This window comes from Hemiscyllium ocellatum, chromosome 43, assembly GCF_020745735.1.
Source record: "Hemiscyllium ocellatum isolate sHemOce1 chromosome 43, sHemOce1.pat.X.cur, whole genome shotgun sequence".
NCBI classification, from domain to species: Eukaryota; Metazoa; Chordata; class Chondrichthyes; order Orectolobiformes; family Hemiscylliidae; genus Hemiscyllium; species Hemiscyllium ocellatum.
In genome coordinates, this window is record NC_083443.1 from 3,667,879 (window position 1) to 3,689,429 (window position 21,551).

The following is a 21,551-nucleotide window of genomic DNA, read 5'->3' on the forward strand; positions in this document are numbered from 1 at the left end:
TATAAAGTTTGTGAGCTTTCCTTCCTTATCCACCCTCTCAGGCAATGCATACGAGACACAAACCATCGTCCAGATTCAAAACAGATTCAACAAATCCTTTGTTAGTGTCTTGCCTTTCAATTTAAACGTGTTCTCCTTTATTTTTAACCCTTTGGCGAAGGGGACCAGCTGCTGACTATTCACTCTGCTCGTTCCTCTAATGCTCTAGTACACCTCTAACAGGTTCAGTGGCCTCCCACAATGCACACAGGTTCAGTAGATGGACCATGCTAAATTATCCGCCATGTGCTGCTGGATGTGATAGGAATTGGAGACGCAGGGACAGGGTAGGGTGCGGGTTAACCATGGGAAATGCAGGAATGGTGTATGAGGTGGTTCTGGGTGTATGCTCTGCAGAGGGTCAGTGTGGACTCGATGGGCCAATGTCCCATAAAATAACAAAAAATAAAGATTAAATCAAACAAAGTAAAATACTGAGATGCTGAAACAACAACAACAAAAAAACAGAGTGCTGGGGAAACGAAGCAAGTTTGGTAGCCTTTGTCGAGAGAAAATCACAGTTATCATTTTGAGTCCACTCACCATGCATCAGATGTGGAAGCAGCTGGGAAATACTGTAATGTGTGTTGGAGGATTGCGTTGAATATGTGCAGAAATAGGGACGTAGAAAAAAATAAACAACGGGACTGTGGATAATCAGCTTGTATGGAAATAAATTGTGAGAACATTTTCATTTATTGTTCACCTTTTCCTATATTTCTGAGTATCATGCCCATGTTGGTATATATCCAAGCCATTGTTTCAAGTGAGTTCTGTCCCATCTATCTCTCCATCCTCAGTGTGGTCATTTTCTTTTCTTCATTAATGGGACATGGGTGTTGGTGACTGGGCCAGCACTTATTACTCTTTCCCCGAGTTGCCTTTGAGAAGGTGCTGGGGAACTGCCTTTCTGAACCACTGCACTTCGACGTGCTGTAGACTGGCAGTGCTTCAGTCGATCTGGTTACACTTCTTTGAGACCTTGTAGAGTTATAACTGACTGGCTGACTTGGCCAGTTCAAAGGGCATTGGAGAGTCTACCACTACTGAAGGTCTGGAATCACATGTAGGCCAGACCAGTGAAGATAGCAAATTTCCTTCCCTGAAGGACACTATTGAGCCAGATGTTCTTAGTTTTTACAACCATCAATATTTCATTAGAATGTTAATTCCAAATATTTTATTGAATTGAACTCCCACCATCTGCTGTGGCGGGATTGAAGTCCGGATTTGTGTCATTACCGTTGGGGAATATTTGTGGAAATCTCAGAATTTATAGTGTGGAGAAAATACCGCTAGACCATCACCTCCCCAGCATCTCCACCATCAGTGGCGGTGTTGCTGTTATCGTGACTGAGGTAAAGAAAATTGTGCAGTTACAGTGTCAACTATTTCCATGGAGACCAGAACTGTTCATATTTCAGGGACGGCACAGAAATGTAACAGTTTATCAGCCAGGAATGGAAACAGAGGAGATGGAGGCATTTTATGCATTGAATGGGTGTGTCATATATGTTAGTATTGACTTGCACCTGACATTAGAAAGTCAGTATAGGTTCTCTGGATGGTTTTCTTGGATTTGTGTTGTCAGCTGCTGCATTCATTCAGGGAGACCAGAGAACCTGGTTTTCCTATTCTGTGCAAGGTACGGGGATAGATCTTACAGTGTTTCTGGGTCTTCGGAGACTGCATAGGGTGGAGCAGGGCACTGCACTATCCTTTCTGAGATTTGCACAAATATTTCCCAATGGGATACCTTTCCCAGGTTCAAAGAGTGAAGCCAGTTCATTTCAACAATGAGGAGGTCACAGAGCTGTGCAGTCTCACACCAGGGAGAGGACTGTACTCAAAATTCTCATCAACAATTTTGGTTCAGGAACTTGCCAGGCAGGAATGGGAGCATTATCCATTATGCCAGAGTTCCATCCTCTCACGCATTTACGAGGTGACAAAGGTCATATCTGTCCAGTGAGATGAACACATTGATTCTGTCAAACAAAAGAAGCAAAAGAAAATCTTTTGGAAATATTAGAGAACAGGGTGACTGAAAAAGTGGGGAACTTCAGAAAATGTAAAATTAGTAAAATTGAAGTACTGGAAAAAACTTATTGAGTTGAATGTTGGTAAGCTGCTGGACCAGATGAGTGATGAATTTAGAGGGATATAGAGATAGGGTTGTAGAATTGAGCCTGCTGGATAACTCTTTTCGGAGCTGGTGCAGGCACGATGGATCAATAGCATCCCTTTTTCCTGCCTTTTCCTTAATTATATGAGGGAGGTCAAAGTTCCATTTTCTTCAGGTACCCTGATACCATCATCTGTCAAATACTGCCTTGTTATCAATGCCAGTCATTCTTTCCTGGTGTTCATATATTTCGTTGATGTCAAAAGGTCGCGCTGAATGTGTGTGGTGCGTTTCCTTCTCACAGAGGGGAGTGACCGTCGGCACGATTGGATTTTGTGATCATATCTGGGTCCAGTATGGGGGAATTATTCACTTTATATCTAGGTCTACACCATGACCAATAAATGGAACCAAGAAACTTCTGTAAAGAGAGAAGAAGGGACTGTTTTACAGTAACACCCACTCTTTTTGGAAGAACGTTTTCCAATCAACACCAAATCATTCTGACTGTATTCAGGGGCTGAATGGTCACCTCGGTTTCTGTGCACCAGGTAGTAGGAGCAAGTGGTCTCCAACTGCTCTTGAGTAGCAGATTGAGGGGCTGAATGGGATGGGGCAAAATAGATCTGAGAAACAGGTGTGGGTCCCTGCCCCACCAGGAACTAAGATTGTGACTGATCAGATTGCGGTCCCAGTGCCACGTTCCCAACTGCAGATCATTATCTTTGAGTTACTTTCCCGTCAAATATTTAACTAAAACATCTTTGAGTAAATGCAAAAATGGTACCACAAACCTGTGGGGCAGAGAGTCCCCACTCAAATAGCCTTTTGAGAATTCCTCCTTATCCCTGTTCCTACCAAGGTTAGAGAGTCATTGTTTCTGTTTCTAGACCCATTCCTCCAGATGTCACGACAAATTATCCATGTAATGAAGTGTGTGATATTGCAAAAGATATGTGTCTCAGACTGGGTCATGATGAGCGTTAGGAACAAGTCAGGTAAGTTTCCTCAATTTTTTTTAAAAATCTAGTCTAAAGCCAAAGCATCTTTTCTCGAATTACATAAATGGATACAGAAATGAGATACAATTTGGACATCGACAGTATGTTAATCAACATGTATTTTCTATAAATCTGAGACATAGAAACACACACACACACACACACACACACACACACACACACACACACACACACACACACACACACACACGTCTGAAGGCAGAACAGGAAAATACTGAAACTCAACAGAACGTTTTCCAATACACACCAAATCATGTCTGACTGCATTCAGGGGCTGAATGGTCACCTCGGTTTCTGTGCACCAGGTCGTAGGAGCAAAACGTTCCGAAGAGCTTTGTCCAAATAACAGTTAATTTCACGAGAAAAGCAAAACTGAAAATGTTTCAATTGTTAATCTGCCCCTGAAGTTATTCTATCTCACAGAAGCTGCTAGCACTGGAATTTCTCCTGGAACAATTTGATTTGGCTGAAATCCCTTTGCTACAGTCAGTGGAGAGATCCCAATGAAGCCTCAGCAGGAACCCTCAAAGAGTGCTAAAGATGGCTAATTGGTTTTCAGCTCTCATATGTCGCTGTAGAGAAGTACACGTAGAGATGGAACTATGGCTGTTTGCTTCTCCGACAGGTTATATTTTCTCCCTCTCTGATTGGAAACATACATTAATGTGACCCGAACACCAACCTGGTTTATATCAGGTCTGGTTAAGCATTCCCCTGATTGCATGATTCCATCCCTGTTATCTGCTCCATTTTGAAATCATTTGTAGTTTATAATTTGAAGGCATGTTTATATGTGTGTGCATAATTTTTGTACAATAAATTTATGTCTTCATAGTACCTGTATTAAAATGAGTATGTTGTTTTCTAAAACTGAATCCTTAGTTTTATTCTCTCATCCATTAGCTACGCCCCAATAAACTCTCCTCACGGGTTATATGGTTCAATATGAACATGTCTCATTCTCAGGCGTGAAGTGCTCTGACCTTGTAAAGGCTATGACGGGCATGGAGGCGGGGAACAGCCAAGGTTATTTCCCAAAGCCGGAGGAGTCCAAACCAGAGGGTACAGATTTAAGGAGGGAAAAGCAAGATTATAAAGATACCTGAAGGGTAACATTTTTATGCAGTGGGTAATGTGTGTATGGAATGAGCTGGTAGCGTAAGTGGTGGAGGCTGGTACAATAACAACATTTAAGAGACAATGAATGGTGTATGAATAAGAAGGGTTTTTAGCACCATGGGTCTAATGTTGGCTAATGGTACTCCATCAGATTGGAATATCTAGTCGGTGCAGATGAGCTGGACTGAAGGGTCTGTTTCTGTGCTGTATGACACTATGATTCCATCGGGCCTTCATTCTCGCAAAGAGTAAAGTGAAACATCTGTAAAAAGCTTCTAAAAGAATAGCATATTTTTCTTTCAGTATAGTGTTTCATTACTACACACAATATATCCGATATAGTCTCAGCATTGTCTTGTACACATGCAGTAAAACATCCCGATGATTATACCCGGTAGCCTTTGCATGAAACAGCATCATTCGCTGCACTTTCCTAATCACTTGCTGAATCTGCTGACTAGCTTTATGTGGCTCACGTACCAGGCCGTCCAAATCCCTCTGTACCAATGAGCTCATCGATGTTTCTCCATTTAAGTATGTTACTGTTATTTTATCTTTTCAACACAACACTGACTTCCCTTAACCCACATTATACTGTTTTCTGCCAAATATTTGCTCACTAACGTCCTCTCTCTGTATCCCATTGCAGAGTCTCCATGTTCAGTTAAATGACTATCTTGATGAATGAGCTAATTGAGCTCCAAGCCAATCAGTCCTCTCATCCAAGTCATTGGTATAGACTGTAAATAGTTGATCATCTCACTCTGATCCCTGAGACACTCCACCAAGTTACAACTTTGCAACCTGAAAATAAGCATCTATCCCGAATGTTTATTCCCAGATAGTTAACCAGGTTTCCCGTCTTGCAGGGCAGAAAGCTGGAAAGGTTGGATGGCCTCATCTTACATTGTGTAATGTACTTAGCGGGCTGCATGACTTCAATCTATTCCTGCATAACTCCTTCGAGGGCAGAATGGTCTCCTCCTGTCTCATTATCGTGATGCTGACTGGCTGAATGAGATCTTTCTTTACCCCTGTAACATTATGGAGTGCTTTAGAGAACATCATATGGGTTAGGAGCAACAGCTGGCCATTCAGCCCCTCGCACCTGCTGCACCATTCAGAATATGCATTGTTGATGTGATTGTAACTAAACATCACTTTCCTGTCTGTTCCTAATAAACATGGTTATCTTGTTCATCAAAGATCTATGGAACTCAACCTTGAGTGTTTTCAGTAACCCAGTTTCACTGCTCCTTGGGAACGAAAACACCACAGATCACACAACCCGAAAAAGAAACAAACATCCCTGTCTCAGTCAGAAATGGGAATGCCCTTATTCTAAAAATGTGTTCCCCTCAAACCAATCACCACTCTTTTGATATATAAGGAGTCGACAATCAGAAACAGGTATCAACCGCCCAGCCCCTCAAACCTGTCCACATTCCCATTAACTCTCCTAAATCTGCCAATTTAGCCAATTCAGTCTCCACTGGCCTCGTGGAAAGACAATCCCATGCACCACAAGATCAAATGAGTAATGAGTAACACACCCAGACCCATTTCCAAACCATCCTGTGTTTATCCCTGATTAGTGCCCCTAACCGATACATCCATGAGCACTATGGACAATTTATCTTGGCCAATTCACCTAATATCCACATCGTTGGACTGTGGGTGGAAACCAGAGCACCTGGTGGAAACCCAGGCAAACATGGTGAGAATGTGAAACTCCACACAGACTGTCGTCTGAGGGTGGAATCGAGCCTGGGTGCATGGCAACATGAGACACCAGTGCAAACGACTAAATTTTATGATTACATTCTTACAATAACTGCCCCTGCTGGCCTCCCCGCCCCACTACATCAGTGGCACAGTTTTTAACTCTGAGAAGAAAATAAATCCTTTGCTGTGAATCTCTCAAATTGCATGGCCGTTTGATTTTTCAAATAATATCTTTGGAAGCACAGAACAGCTTTGTCTGATACTAAGTGATGTTGTTTCTGCGTCATTACCAACACCACTGGGCCTTTTTCTGGACTTGTCAATACTTTCTCACGTAATTTTTAAGCATTGAAAGTCACAGAATGAGAAATAAATTCACCTCATCCCCTGACAAAATGGTTCACTCAGGGGTGAGCATTTCCATTCTGACAGGCCCAAGTATATTTGCAACCCTCCACCTACCTGCATTTTGTGTGTGTGTTGGGGTGGGGTGGGGTGGTTTTGGGGGGAGGTGTATGTGTTGATGTTGCTGTCAGTTTGGATGATGATGTGAGATGCTGCCCTCTCTCCCACCCAGACTGAATCTTCGAAGGTTATCACCCTCTGCGCAGTAGGGTGCTGAGGCCTGTTGAGGGAGAGATTGTGTCATTTTAAACATCGCAGACAGTGTCAGACCTGCACTCATGTATGGATACTCACAGAGTCAAATGCAGATACACAGGTAAATTCGGCGTGGGGGAGGTGTGGGGTTGGGGTTGCGGAGATGGATTTCGGGCACTCCACCTCTTCGCTCTTTCAATCCTATTCCGAGCTGTTTCTCCTGGAATAGGTGACGGTGTAAGTGGGGGGTGGGGGGGTGGTGGGAGTTGGTGACGTGTCCAGAGGGAGTCAGTCAACACTGTTGTATCCATACTGTTCTAATAGTGAAGGAGCTATAGTAGAGGATAAAGAGAGTGAGAGAGAGAGAGAGAGGGGAAGGTGCTGCATGCTGTGTGGTGAGCCAGACCATGATCGCTGGGTCTGGCGGTGGGGCCTCCTCTGGTAGGAGAATGGTCCCCCTCTGTACTAGGCAATCCACCAGGACCTCCGTGCCCCTGTCGACAAACCGTGGTGTAATTGCCCCTTATCTGCCATGCTCAGAGTAAATTGTGCAAGACAGCTCTAACACGGGAAAGCTCAGCCATGTGCCTATTGGACTTTTAAAGATGGCACCAGTGCCAAAGATCACGAAATACCAAAGGGCATGCGGGTGATGGTGAGTATCTCCAACCTTGGTGGGTGAGAGAATCGGGCTGGTATTGAAGGAGAGGGACACCATGGGATGGGGTGTGTAGCTAATGAGGTGAGTCCAATAAGATAGCAACAGGAAACTAGCTCAGCCTCGTGCAGACAATCCCTCTGTCACACTCAATGAAAATGCAACTGAAACAAATTATTGTTTGGTTCAACCCAATGAGTCGAACACTATGCTGACCCCAATTCCAGTGACAACCCTGCAGCTGCTTGACCAACGCACTCCATCACAGAGAAGGAGCTAAACGTCACCTTATCCTTGGGAAATAAGGCAGTGGTGTGGGGGTGGTTGAAATATCAGTTGGGGAGCACTTTATGGCAAGTCATCATAATTCTATCAGTTTTAAAATAGAAATGGAAAGGGATGAAGCAGGTCTAAAATTTAAAGTTCTAAATTGTTGAAAACCAATTTTGATGATATTAACTAAGAATTTTCCAAAGTCGATTGGGACAGATATCCGAAGAGAAGGGGGGTTAGTTGAGAAGTGAGAAGCCTTCAAAAATGAGATGTCAGGAGAACAGAGACATTTTGTCCCTGTTAGGGTGAAGGGTAACGCTGGTACGTGTAAGGAATGCTGAGGATTGGAGAAATTGAGGTTCTGGTCACCGAAAAAGGGAAGCATACGTCAGGTATTGACAGCAGGAATTGAGTTATTTTTCTTAATTCATTCATACGATGAGGGCGTCCCTGGCTAGGCAAGCATCTATTACCAATCCCTAATTTCCCAGAGGGCAATTAGCAGTCAACCACATTGCTGTGAGTCTGGAGTCACTTGTAGGCCAGGCCAGATAAGAATGGCAGTTTGTTTCCTTAAAGCATATCAGTGAACGAGATGGATTTTTCCAACAATCGGAATGGTCATCATCAGCCTCTTAATTCCTGATTTTTAGTGAATCACAAGAAGAATCTGAAGGCAACAAGAGTATAGTTAAGAGGTAAATTGGGAGCATAAAAAGGGGACATGTGATAACTTTGGCAAATAGAGTTAAGGAGAATCCAAAGACTTTCTACAATTATATCAAGGACAAAAGAGTAACTGTGGAGAGAATAGGACATCCTTAAAGATCAGCAAGACTGCCCATGTGCAGGACCATAGGAAATGGGGGAGATACTGGACGAATATTTTGTATCAGTACTTACCGTGCAGGAGGATATGGAAGCAAGAGAACTTGGGAAATAAGTAGTGATATGTAGGAAAGTGTCTGCATTACAGAAGAGCTGCTGGAGGTCTTAAAACATACAAAGGGAGGAAAATGTCCTGTCTTTTATTGGATGTACGCTAGCACTCTGTGGGAAGCTATGGGAGTGATTGCTGGGCCTCTTGCTAACATTAATGGCCACAGGTAAAGTTCTGGATGACTGGAGGTTGGGTATCTTGGTGCCACTACTTAAAGGATTGAGAAGGGTAATAAGGAAAAGCTAGTGACCCTGACATCGGTGGTGGGTAAGTTGTTGGAAGGGATTATGAATCATCGGATTTTCAGGTATTTTGAAAGGTACCGAATGATTAGGGATAGTCAACATAACTTTGTGCAAGCAATATTGTGTCTCACTGACTTGACTGAGATTATTTTGACGAAGCGATTAAAAAGATTAATTAAGATAGAGTTTTGTACATTGTCGATATGGACTTCAGTAAGGCGTTGAATAACTTTGTGCATGGTCATCTGTTTAACAAGGTTGGTTCATATGAAAGTCATTTGGATGCAAAACTAGCTCAAAGGTAGGAGGCAGAGGGTGGTGGTAGAGAGTTGAAATGTCCTGGAATAGGTTTGCAATATTCCCCATGTTGTGCAGAAAGTCCAGTTTGTGGAGTAATCCTCTAGCACGGCCTGCACAGCCTTCCATCTTAGCAGTTACCCACCCCATTTTATGGTGTCTAGGCTGGTTCTCTGAAGCAGATTCAGAATTTGAGGCAATGGACCATTCCAGCAGATTTGGCAATGTTTTTATTCTTTGTTTGCATTCTTGTGAATTGGCCCACTGTTTTCTCATTTATCCAGTTATTCCAATCTCCCATCTCCTTATCCATATTTTCAGCAAGTTATCAGTTAATAAGTTATTTGTTTATTTCTGTATCTTTCCCTGGCCTTAGTTTTTGACTACCTCCTGTATCGATTGCTGTCATTGTGAAGCTCAGAAACAGTGAAATTGTGTGTGTCGGGCTGTTGTTCAATTCCCGATGTTTCCCATGTGGTTCTCCATGGACAGGGGTGTTCCAGCCGCTTTGACTCATGTGTTTGAAATCTTGGTATGCGCCTGCTCACGGAACACCTGTTTGTCTCTCAGTTGATCGTGCAGTCAGTAACACGAGGAAAATCCTGGAGTCTAATTGTAAAGGAACAGGCACCTAACTTGGAGCTGAGGGGTTTCTGACTGACTCCTGTTATTGAAAAGTTAGTGGAGATGCTGGGGATGGTTTGCCGGAGGTTGTGCTGTGAGCTGCCTCAGACATTCAGGGAGATCTTAGGATTTGCTGACCCAACTCTGGGTCATGGGGACTGTAGTTACTGGGTCTGTAACATAAATAACAAATGGAGCAGACGCTGCAGAGAAGTAAAGCTCTGAAACCACGCAGTGAGTGTGTGTGTGTGGAAAGGGATGTGCTGTATCTGTCCGTGTTTTTGCCTGGACAAGCACATACTCTCACTCTCCCCGTGACATACACTGATGCACACTCTCCATATCTGCTCCACACACCTTCTCCCTCTCCCTCTCTCACATGCACACACGCGCGCTCCATTCTGTCACACGCACGCATGCACGCTCTCCCTCCCACACTTTGTAAATAAAACCAGTCTGACTCCAGATGAAGATGCAGATAGCGTCCAAACAAGGTCTCACGCTTAGAATACATTGTCTGACCGCAAGTGTTACTTCATTTACTTGAAGGTATTTCCAGGACTGACTTGAAATAAATTCTGTGATTTGCATATTAATCAATCAAATTTTCTCATCCCTTACTATTAGAGACTGGTTTGATCCTGTATCTCTCAAAATTATAACTTCTTGGCCTTCTCCCCCTGTTAGTTCTGAGTAACCGTTACTCACAGAATTGAATTCTTTATATATATCAGGTAATAAATCCACATCCAGCCCCTGCCTAGGCTGTGCACTTTCCTGCAGCTCCTCAGCTCGTGTTGGGGTCTCCTTTAAAACTTTCACTAATGCCACTGGCTTAGCTTCTTTTATCAAATCTTTTCCCACAGCGCCTTTCATAACGATCGGCACTGTGACCATACGTATCCCTCCTTATGGCAGTGAAAACATCATTTTCCTAGTGCCCTTCTGAAACCACTGACACTGTAATTTTCTGTGTCCCACTCCATTACAGTGAAAACACCTGAGACCTTTCAACTCCTTTCCACTCTCTTGGGCATCTTCTTTAACCTAATCTCTTATTCTCTACTCTTTCTTTTATAGTGTAGCATCTCCCCTTCTCCCAAATTCTAACCCTCACAGGACGAAATTCTGGCTGGAAGCTTGTCTTATGCAGCAACATGTAATCATCTGCTAATTCTGCTGCCCTTCTCAATTCCTGAACTCTCTGTTCCTCCAGATAAATTCTTACCATTTCTGGAAGTGAGTTTTTAAACTCCTCCAGCGGAATAATCTCCCTTAGCGCCTCCTAGGTCTTACCTATCTTTAAAGCCATCTATTAAAATGTCTATGTTTAATTCTTTCGAACTCAACATAAGGCTGACCTGGTTCCTTCCTTAATTTTCAGAACTGCTATCTATATGCTTCCAGTACCAATCCGTAAGCACTTAAAATAGCTTGTTTGACCTCTTCATAATCTTCTGATCCCTCATCTGTCAGCGCAGAAAATACCTCACTAGCCCTGCCTACCAACTTAGTCTGAACAAGCATTACCCATAGATCCTTGGACCACTCCACCTGCCTAGCCAAATTTTCAAATGAAATAAAGAAGGCTTCAACACCTTTCTCATCAACACGTGGCAAATTTTCGACACAGTTGTATCGATAACTAACGCCCCTTTTAATATCCATCGTGTTAACTTGACTTTGCTGACTAAATCGCAATTTCTCAAGTTCGAATTCTCTCTCTTTGCTCAGCTAAGAAATTTCCATCTCTTTTTCTCTCTCTGTCTTCTCTGTTTGATCAGCTAAGACCCTTCTCTCTTTCTTCTGTCTCTTACTCTCTCCCTTTGTTTATCTTTAAGCTGCATTTTTTTCAATTGTAATTTAAGTTTTTTTTTCTAAATCCCCTGCACTTCTCTGTTTCTCTGACGCACTTTAGTGTTTCAGTAATTTCCTGACAATTTCTGTTTTACTCTTGTTCTTGATTAGACCCAAAGCTAAGTTCTTTGCTACTTCAGAAAGTTTGGCTTTTATCTGTCCTTCTAAACGCTCTCGGCAAATATGGGAATCATCTTCAAACCCCAGAACCTCTTTAACATTTTTAAGAGCCATTTCTCTCACTTTTAACTTAACCAACCACAAGTCACTGAAATTTAACAAACCGTCTCACCGACGTTTTATTTAAAGCTATCGTACAATAACGTGCAAATAATTAAACCTACTGCGTGTATTTCACAGCCCAAACCTATTTAACTCTGCCAAAATCTCAGACTGTATCTGTCTAAACCTATTCAAATCGCAAACGAAAGCCCACAAACTGTTAAAGTTCAGCTCATGCTGGAATCTGTTAAATTTGGAGAGGCAAAGATCTCTTTACAGAGCTCACTATTTAAAGTAGATCTAACAACTTGGTTAGTTAAGTCCAACAGAGAATATTAAAATGAACAACTAATTAGAACTCATTTCGTTAAACCTATTTTATACCTACCACACTACAATACTGGTCCGATAAAACAAAACACCATGAATAATATTTTCAAAAAATATATCCCACTTAAAAACCAGTCAGCTTTTTAAATTCTCCTTTGTAGATGTTGCTCTGTAGAGTTTTTTCTCTAGTACGGCTTCGATGTTCTGCTGTACAAACCTCTTATAGACAGGCACCTTTAATAAAGCTCTTCAGCTAGCATTCTATCTTTGTGGCTGTCCTTGGCAGTTTCCCCCCTAAATATTCAAAACGACCGGTTTTATACATCAAAACATTGGTTCATTTCATTGATTTTGAAGTCATAAAATACATTATATTTCAAACTCGATTGGATTTCAGTGCATTTGGGCATAATTTAAACTGACTGGCCCAATTTGAATTTGTTTTTGTTCGATGGCAACTCAGCATCACTGTTGATTTCACAGTCAAATTTTATACTTTAACACCGTTCAGAACAATATACACCTCTACACCTTCATAACAATATCTTTTGTTTTCTGTAAATTTGATGATCTTAGAAAGTTCACACAATAACATATTCTGTTACATAAAAATACTGTTTACTGTCATCCTTCCTTTAGCTAAATCTTTCTTTCCAGTTATGATTCCAGTTACTAACAATGTTACTGGCATTCTTCAACAAAGTAATACATTGTGTGTGTGTCTGTTTGCGTGTCTGTCTGTGTGTGCGTGTGTGTTTTGTGATTAATCTGCTATAATTAAACTGACATGAAAGAATGATATGCAATCACATTCCAATAAGAAGAAGTAAATGTGCAACATTTCCGAGTTTTCTGATATTAAAAAGGTGCAAAAATCTCCTTTATTCAGGATTGAAAAGTGAGCACATGACTTTCATGTACAGGATGGAAGTAATTTAATGAACTTTTACTGGGACTATTGAAAAACCAAATATTTAGTTTTCTCCTGAAAGTTTAAATTCAGCATTTTTCAAGTCTGAGTTGCACATGTTCTTATCAATATGCAATCGTTATCAGTGACAAAAGCAGAAGTTTCTGGAAATGCCCAGTAGCTCTGGCAGTATCTGTTGTGAGAAATCAGATTCTACATAAATTAGTGGAATAGGTCTTGGATGTTTAATTTTCGCCAATAGTGTTCAGCAATGTACCGGTTAGATGCATTAGTCAAGGATAAGTGCAGAGTAACAGAGTAGGCGGATGGGTCGGGGTACGTTACTCTTTGGAGGGTCATCGTGGTCATGCTGTGTGAAACGGCCTGCTTCCCCATCGTAGGGATTCTGTGATTCTATGAATTCTTCATACAAAGGGCGGTTAGTGCCAGCATCAAGAATGTTTCAGAGCATGTTCATGGCATAGTGAACAGCCAATGACATAGGTAAGACGAGTGAAAGGTCCTGCAAAAAGCTCAGAGAGCTCAGAGTGAGTTTAAAAGCAGGATCTCCAGGATTGTAATCTTGGGATTGCTCCATGTGCCACCTGGAAGTGGGACAAGGAAGATGAAGATGGTCGAGTTGAATATGTGGTAAAACTTTTAACTAAACGTATGCAGTATTTGGAGTAAAATGAATGAGCTGACAGCTCAAATAAAGGTAAATCAGTATGGCCTTGTGGGGCTTACTGAAATGTGATTACAGGAAGGTCAGGACTGGAGTGTTAAATGCCCAAGGAGACTCTATTCAGACAAGCCGGAACAGCCGGTGGAGTGTCTATATTGGTTAAGGATAATGTCAAGGCTGCATTAAGAAATGATACTAGCACGTAGGACGATAATGATTAATCAGTCTGGTTCGAAATAATACACATGGAAAGAAACCCATTGGTAGGAGCATTTCCAGCCCACAAACTCCCACCCCAGCAACCTACTTTCAAAGTAGCGAATAGCGTGAAGCAAGAAATATTAATGGCTTGAGACAAGGGCACAACAGTAATCATGGGTAATTTGAACATTCATATTTACTGGACTAATCATTTTGGCAAGGGGAGGCTCAGAGGGCGATTCACCAAATGTATGAAAGATTATTTCTTTTTTAAGTAAAATGTAATCTAACTAAACAGAGAACTGGCTTTGGTATTGCGTAATGAGAAGGCTTGATAAATCATATTGTAGTACTGTATTATTTTAGAAAGAGTGACCACAGCATGCTGGGGTTTCACATTCAGATTGAAACAGGAAAGACAGAGTCACATATGAGAGGTTTAGTGTTGGACAATGATAATTTTACTGCCCTGAGGAAGGGGTTGGCTCGAGTGGACTTGGCAAAACATTAAAGTGCAGGACAGTTGAAGAACAGTGGCAACTACTTAGGGAGATCATCAAAACCTCTCAATTGAAGTGTAATCCTGAGTGGAACAGGAATTGTAAAAAGATGAAAAGTGATCCATGTCTTAACAAGGAAATCAATAATAACGTGAAGGTGATAGCCTGGTCGTATTATGTTCTGGGGACAGGCTTCAAATGTCACCATGGTAGATGGTGGAAGATAAATTCAACATAAACCAGGGATTAATAGTCTATCAATGATAATGAATCCACTGCTCATTGTTGGATACACCCATCTGTTTTATGACTTTCCTTTCTGGACAGAAGCCACAATCCTTACCTGGTCTGACCTACATGTGATGTCAAACCCACACAAATTTGGTTGATGCTTAGTAAGGGACGGACAATGAGTGCTGTCTAACCCAGCGACGCCATCATCTTGTGAATGAATTAAAGAAAAACGCTTACATTGTCAGCAAATGGTTACTAAAAACAAAATCAAAATGGCTACGAAGGAAAACGAGCAGTAATCATAAGAATTGATAAAGAACACTTCTCCGAGTAGACAAAAAGGAAAAGAATGCTGTACCGAAATGTTGGTATTTTAGAGGATGACGGCAAGGTAATAATGGGGAACTCAGAAGTGGCAGAGGCAAAACCAACATTCCTATTTTCACTGCTAGAAGATAATTTCTTCCCAAAATGTACAACAATTGCAAAGGATCTTGATGGAAATACAATGATGAGGAAGAAGATATTAAATACATTGATGGGATGAAAGTCAGGTCAGGCCCTCGGCCTAAACTCTATCAATTTAAAGGAGGTAACAGCAGAGGTACTGGATGCGTTAGTTACGATTTTCAAAACATCCCTGGATTCTAGAACAGTGCCAAAGTATTGGAAAATTAATAATGTGGCACTAGCATTCAAAACAGGAGATAGGCAAACAAATCACAAGTTATAGACAAATCAGTTTAACTTCTGTCGTGAGGAAGTTTCTTCAACAAACATAAAGTAGGAAATAACTGAACACTTGGGAAAACAAAAATCAATTTACCAGTGTCAGCAAGAATGTAACCAACAATGTGGATAATTGGGATGCAGTAACTGCTGTACATCAAAACTTCAGAAGGCATTTGACAAGATGGTGCATAAAGGACTGATCTAGAAGGTTAGATTCCAGGGCTGAAGTGTAGAGTATTGAATTGGATAGAGAATTGAATGACTAATGGAAAGCAAAGCATTGGGGTATATCGTCTTATCTGGCGAAGTGAAACTACTGAGGTGCTGCAGCGTTCAGTTTTCGGACTTCAATTTTTGTTTGCAATCTGCCCAAATGACCTGGAAGGAGAGACTGAATGCAGTAACTAAATTCACAGATGATGTAAAAGTAGGTGGTAAAGCACCTACATGAGGAGCTAAAGAGTTTACAGATGAATATTTATAGGCTTGGAAAATGAGGCATATTGCTATATCTGGTCGAAGGCGTTTAGTGTGGATAAGTGCATGCTTGAATTTCCTACCGCCAGTCTTAAAGTCTATGTTCTTGAGTTGCTCCATCTACAGTTCTTTGCATTTTATTTATCGTTGGTGGCTGAGGTAACAGGAATAGTGGGATTTTGGTTGAGAGGGAGATGCAGGTTGCTCCGTGTGTGGGGAACATGACATTAATGTGGAGAAAATATCGCAGTCAGGCCTTGTTAATTGCCACAGCAGGCCTGGCAACCAGATGGCCTATCCTAGTTCTTAATAAACCAAATCACATTGTTGCAGCCAGACAGCCAATCCATAATTAACATGCCAATTTCATAATAAAAGGACAAATGGGCATTGAGATCGGAAGTAAAGATTTGGCAAGTCCTTTTAGATTTAATGACTATTTGATACTGCAGTCTGAGAAGTGGCTGACGTACAACAAAACACTTCAGCATTTTTGAAACTTCATAGTTTAGATATTGAGTAAATATTGTTACATTATCAACATTGTGGGAAAGTGTCCATTATCTACGTCTTATGAACAATATGTTGAGTGTTTCATGGCAGAACACAAGCTTTGAAATGGTTAGAAAAGGAAAATGTGAAGAGGATAAAAGTAATTTAAAGAGGTCTGGGCATGTTAAGTGAACTGGTAAATATTGGACTTTGGATCATAGTTGGGAAAACGTGCCTGTTTTTGTGAACGTTGGCGAGTTGAATGGAAAAACAGTGTATTTTTCGAGAGGCAATATAAATCTTGAAATATTTTAACACCAAATACGTTTAGAGATAGGAAGGTTTTTCTACAGTTTACACATTAATGATGAGACCAGTTTCACTTTATAGTTACAGTGTGTCTCCTTATTATTGAGCCTTGGAATAAGGGGAAAAGTTGTTCTCTCTTCACCCTGTACATACAACGGCCACCCCCACCCCTGCCCCCACCTCCTACCCATGCAGTTAAACACCTCCATCAGGAGCACATCTGATCCTTCTTTGGTAAAAAGTAAAATCAAATAAATCGAGCCTCCCTTCAGTTTGAGTACTCTCTTATCTTGTTACTTCTGAAATGTATCACATTTATCAGTGTAAATTTCATCACTGATTGATCTGGCCACCTGAACAATCGGTTTATACCCTCCTGCACACTCACGAGTTCTTTCTGGCTGTGAGTAACCATCTCATCTTTGTGTCATCAACAACATTATTTATCATTTCCCCAATCTCCATCCCTCCAATTCTTATCATCATCTTTTATGAAGTTCACTATATAGCCTTGATTTTCTTCGTGTTTTCCAGACGTAGTCCACAGGAAAAGAACTGAGAATTCCATTCTCTTGTATTTTTTTTTCTATTTCGATGAATTTACAGCAGAATGCAGTTGAGGCTTTTTCTTATTGTGGACATGGAGCTCAATTCCCCTTTTATATTAAACGCCTCTGTATGTTTTGTTCATAAAGCTTGTACGTAATTAATGTTGGATTAGGTTTAGGCAGTTTTCACTGCAGCATTTGTGTTTTACGTGGACCTGGATAATGTTCTTTCTGTCGTTCCCTGCAACAGTCAGAGCTGAAGGAACTTTCTGTCTGTACGATGGACACAGATTTCGTTTGAAAGAGCTAGAGAGATGAGATAAAGATTCAATTAAATTCTACATAGAAAGCCTCACGGCAGGAGATCAAATTATATCGTAAGACACCTTGAATTGGAAACAAATTATTAAAACATACGCCCACTTTCCTTCATTTTGTAAAAACAGGTCCAAAATATGTTCTTAGAGAAGCTTGGATCTTACAGCTGCTCCTGGGATTGTAGGCAGTCAAATATTTCATGTAGTTTTTTTTTTGCAGTTGATATAGTTTTCATAGTTTATTAATGTAACATTATTTTTTCTATTTTGTTTTATTAACATTCAAAAGCAAACAAAAAAACGACGTTTTTTCAAACGAATATTTTTAAAAAATATCTTTTTAAGGTGGTTTACGAAAAAAGAAATGTCTATTTATTTTTTAAAATGTTTCTTTTATTACACAGCAATAGATGTTTTAGTATTGAAAAGTTAATCAGTTTTTTTAGAAAAATACAACGGAGTTGTCGCTTCATTCCAGAGAGTTCTACACATGCTCATGTCCGGAGAAGATTTTTCCTCTCAGAATTTGTTGTAGGGGAATATTTTTAGTGATTTAATTAGCTAAATGGTTGATTTTATTTAGTTTTTGTATGTTTGAAACGTATAAGTATATATTTTGCCATTGTCTGTAGGTAATGAAAGGTAACATAATGTGTAGTAAACGATATCCTGCTTTTAACGTCACATTTAAGGGACAAAGAGGATGGCTGGTAGATTTAGAAAATAAATCCAGCAACTCAGTCAGATAGATGGATGGCAGTCAGAAAAGATAGGAATATAGTTCAAAATTCTCTTGTGGCTATACTTCTATCAAAATGATTTTCAGTTTTTATAACTGCTGAAGGGAATTGTGTCTCTGAGTAAAATGGAAGAGCCACCAGTTATTGGACACATGGAATGATTCTTATGTTCAGCAGCGTTTGACAATATTTAGTAGAATTATTCCTACAGTGAACTCTTCTGTCAGGGGCATCAACAGGAGATTCTATGGCAGTGACCATAGATTTAGGATGGTTTGTTGCTTTCCCTGTGCTAGGATTAAGAACATCTCTAAACCTTTCACATACATTGTTACAGGTGAAATTGAGTAGCCAGAAATTATTGTAGGAATGATAATTTAGGGAAAGGTTAAAGCAGTACAGAATGAATTTAAGAGGGGAGGTCGAAGATTAAAAATAAAACCTTAAAAGTAGTTATTTCTGATTTACGCCCAATGCCAACCCCAACCGGCAAGGAACACAAGGTTAAAGGAGAAAAATCAATGGCTGAAGAACTATTATGTCGTTGAGGGATTTCGGTTTTTGGGAAATAGAAATCTATTTTAGAATAGAAAAGACCTGTTCAGAAAGGAATGGTCGAATTTAAACTGGAAAGCAACCAATACCTTCGCAGAGAGATTTGCTCATTCTATGCAGGGAGACTTTTTATGGATAGAGACAGCAAGGGGGATATTCCAAGTAGCATAACAAATTTTAGGATGGATGGAGAAGTTTATGAATGCGAGAAAGCATGTCAATTAGAAAAGAAAGACGAGAGAGTCAAGAGTATACAGTAATTCTGAAGCACTCAACTGCATTTATTTAAATGTAAGGGGTCTTACGGGGAAGGCTGATGAATTCAGAGCGTGTTTAAGAACATGGAACTGGGACATCATATTTATTACAGAAAGTTGGTTGAGAGATGTTCAATTCGAGAGTGTAGTGCTGGGAAAGCATAGCAGGACAGGCAGCATGTGAGAAGCAGGAAAAACAACGTTTTGGCAAAAGTCCCTTATCAGGAATGAGCTAATGAAGGACTTTTGCCTGAAACGGCGATTTTCTTGCTCCCCAGATGCTGCCTGACCTGCTTAGTTTTCCAGCCCCACAATCTCCAGCATCTGCAGTCCTCACTTTCGCCTGAGAGATATTCAAGACTGACAATTCAATGTTCCAGGTTTTAAGTGTCACAGAAAGGATAGAAAAATCATTCAGTTGGCTTTGAGGGGAGGTCTGCCGTTTTGGATTAAGGAATAAATTAATGATGCAACTGAGAAAGTTATGTCTGAAAAAGCATCCAGTTAAAATATACGGGTAGCAATAAAAATAAGAAAGCAAAGATCTGTTTGAAGAGTTTGCACGAAATGCTCATTTGTGACAAATCGTCCAGTGAAAATATATTGGTAGAAATTAAAAATAAGAAAGGAAAGAGCACGTCAATGGTATTGTACTGAATGCTCTCCAACAGTAATAAAGAAATTGAGAAACAAACCCGTAGGGACATCTCGGATATATGTAAGCTTAATAAAGTTGTAATTCTGGGGGATTTTAATTTTCTAAAAATTGATTGGGACTACCACAGTATTATAGGGTTGGATGTTGAAAAAATTGTCAAATGTCTTCACGAAAATTTTCGTCATCAATATGTAAACGATCCCCAGGAGATGGGGAATAAAATTCCATTCCTGGTTCACTAGACAGCAACAAAAAAACAACATTGAGTGCACCTCATATTCATTCAGCTTGAACTGTATTTCCCCACTATGCCACCAGTTTTGGTGTCATCTGCAAACTTACTAACCTTGCCTTCAATATTCTCACGCCAATCATGTAAATAAATGACTAACAATGAACACCCAGAACCCACCTATGTGGAACACTGCTGGGCACAAGCCTTCAGTCCGAAATGTAACCGCCCACCATTTCTCTCTGTCTGCTGCCATTGTACCAATTGAAATTGCTGGAGGGAAACCCCACAGTTCTGCCAGTATCAGGGCAGAGAAAAATGGAATTAACTTTTTTTGGAGTCCAATATGACTTGTTCAGAACATGTTCATATAAGACTTGATATGTTAACTTTGTGTCTCTGCCCAGATCCTGCGTCATCTGTTGCATTTCTCCATCATTTTTCATTTGTATTTCAGATTTCTACTATCTCTAATATTTTTCTTTTTTTTAAATTGGTCTAGATGCTGAACCCGGTTATATTTGGACAAGATGCTCCAATCCTGTTCCCATTACTTATCCCAGTGACGCATGTATTACACCTGATTCTGTTTCTTCTTTAAGTTCCACAAATAAATGTGTAGATCTCATGAAAGTGATTTTGATTTAAAAGGCCTTTTGGAGACAGCTACACTCAAAGAAAAAAATAGATATGGTTAATTAATTATGACTCTGTGCGTTTTATGACTCACATTGTCTCCTCAGTCGCTGAATATTTTCAATGTATTTCTCTGAATAATTGGACATTGGTGAGAGCACTGTTGGAGTATTGCATGCAATTCTGGGCTCCTTCCTATCATAAAGATGTTGTGAAAAGTTTCAGAAAAGATTTCCAAGCATGTTGCCAGGATTTGAGGATCTGAGCTACAGGGAGAGGCTGAACAATCTGGGTCTGTTTTCCCTGGAGCGTCATAGGCTGAGGGGTGACCTTAAAAACATTTGAGGGGCATCCAGAGGATATATAGTCAAAGTGTTTGCCCTGGGGTCGGGGAGTCCAGAACTAGAGGGAATAGGTTTAGGGTGAGAGGGGAAAGATATAAAAGAGACCTAAGGGGCAACGTTTTCGTGCAAAGGGTGGTACATGTATGGAGTGAGCTGCCAGAGAATGTGGTGGGGGCTGGTACAATTGCAACATTTAAGAGGCATTTGGATGGGTATATGAATAGGAAGGGTTTGTAGAGATATGGGACTGGTTTTGGCAGGTGGAACTAGATTGGGTTGGGATATCTGGTCTGCATGGACGGGTTGGACCGAAGGGTCTTTTTCTATGCTGTACATCTCTATGACTCTGTGGTTATCATGTAGCCCATCATCTCTGTGCCAGCTCGGTATGAGCTGTATCCTCACCCTAACTCTGCTGCAACTCACTGTAACTCATTACAGTTTGCTATCTATGTCTGATTTTATTTCTAAATATCCCGTCTAGATGTAAACAATCTTAACAACCTGCATAACCTGTGATTAAACAGTATCTAGAGTATAATTCTGTACATCACATTTAAAGATGACCTGTTCTGTTCACATTGTCATTCATCATTCCATGTACCAAAGGTTATTTGTTCTCTTGCTCTGCGTTTCATTTCATTCCAT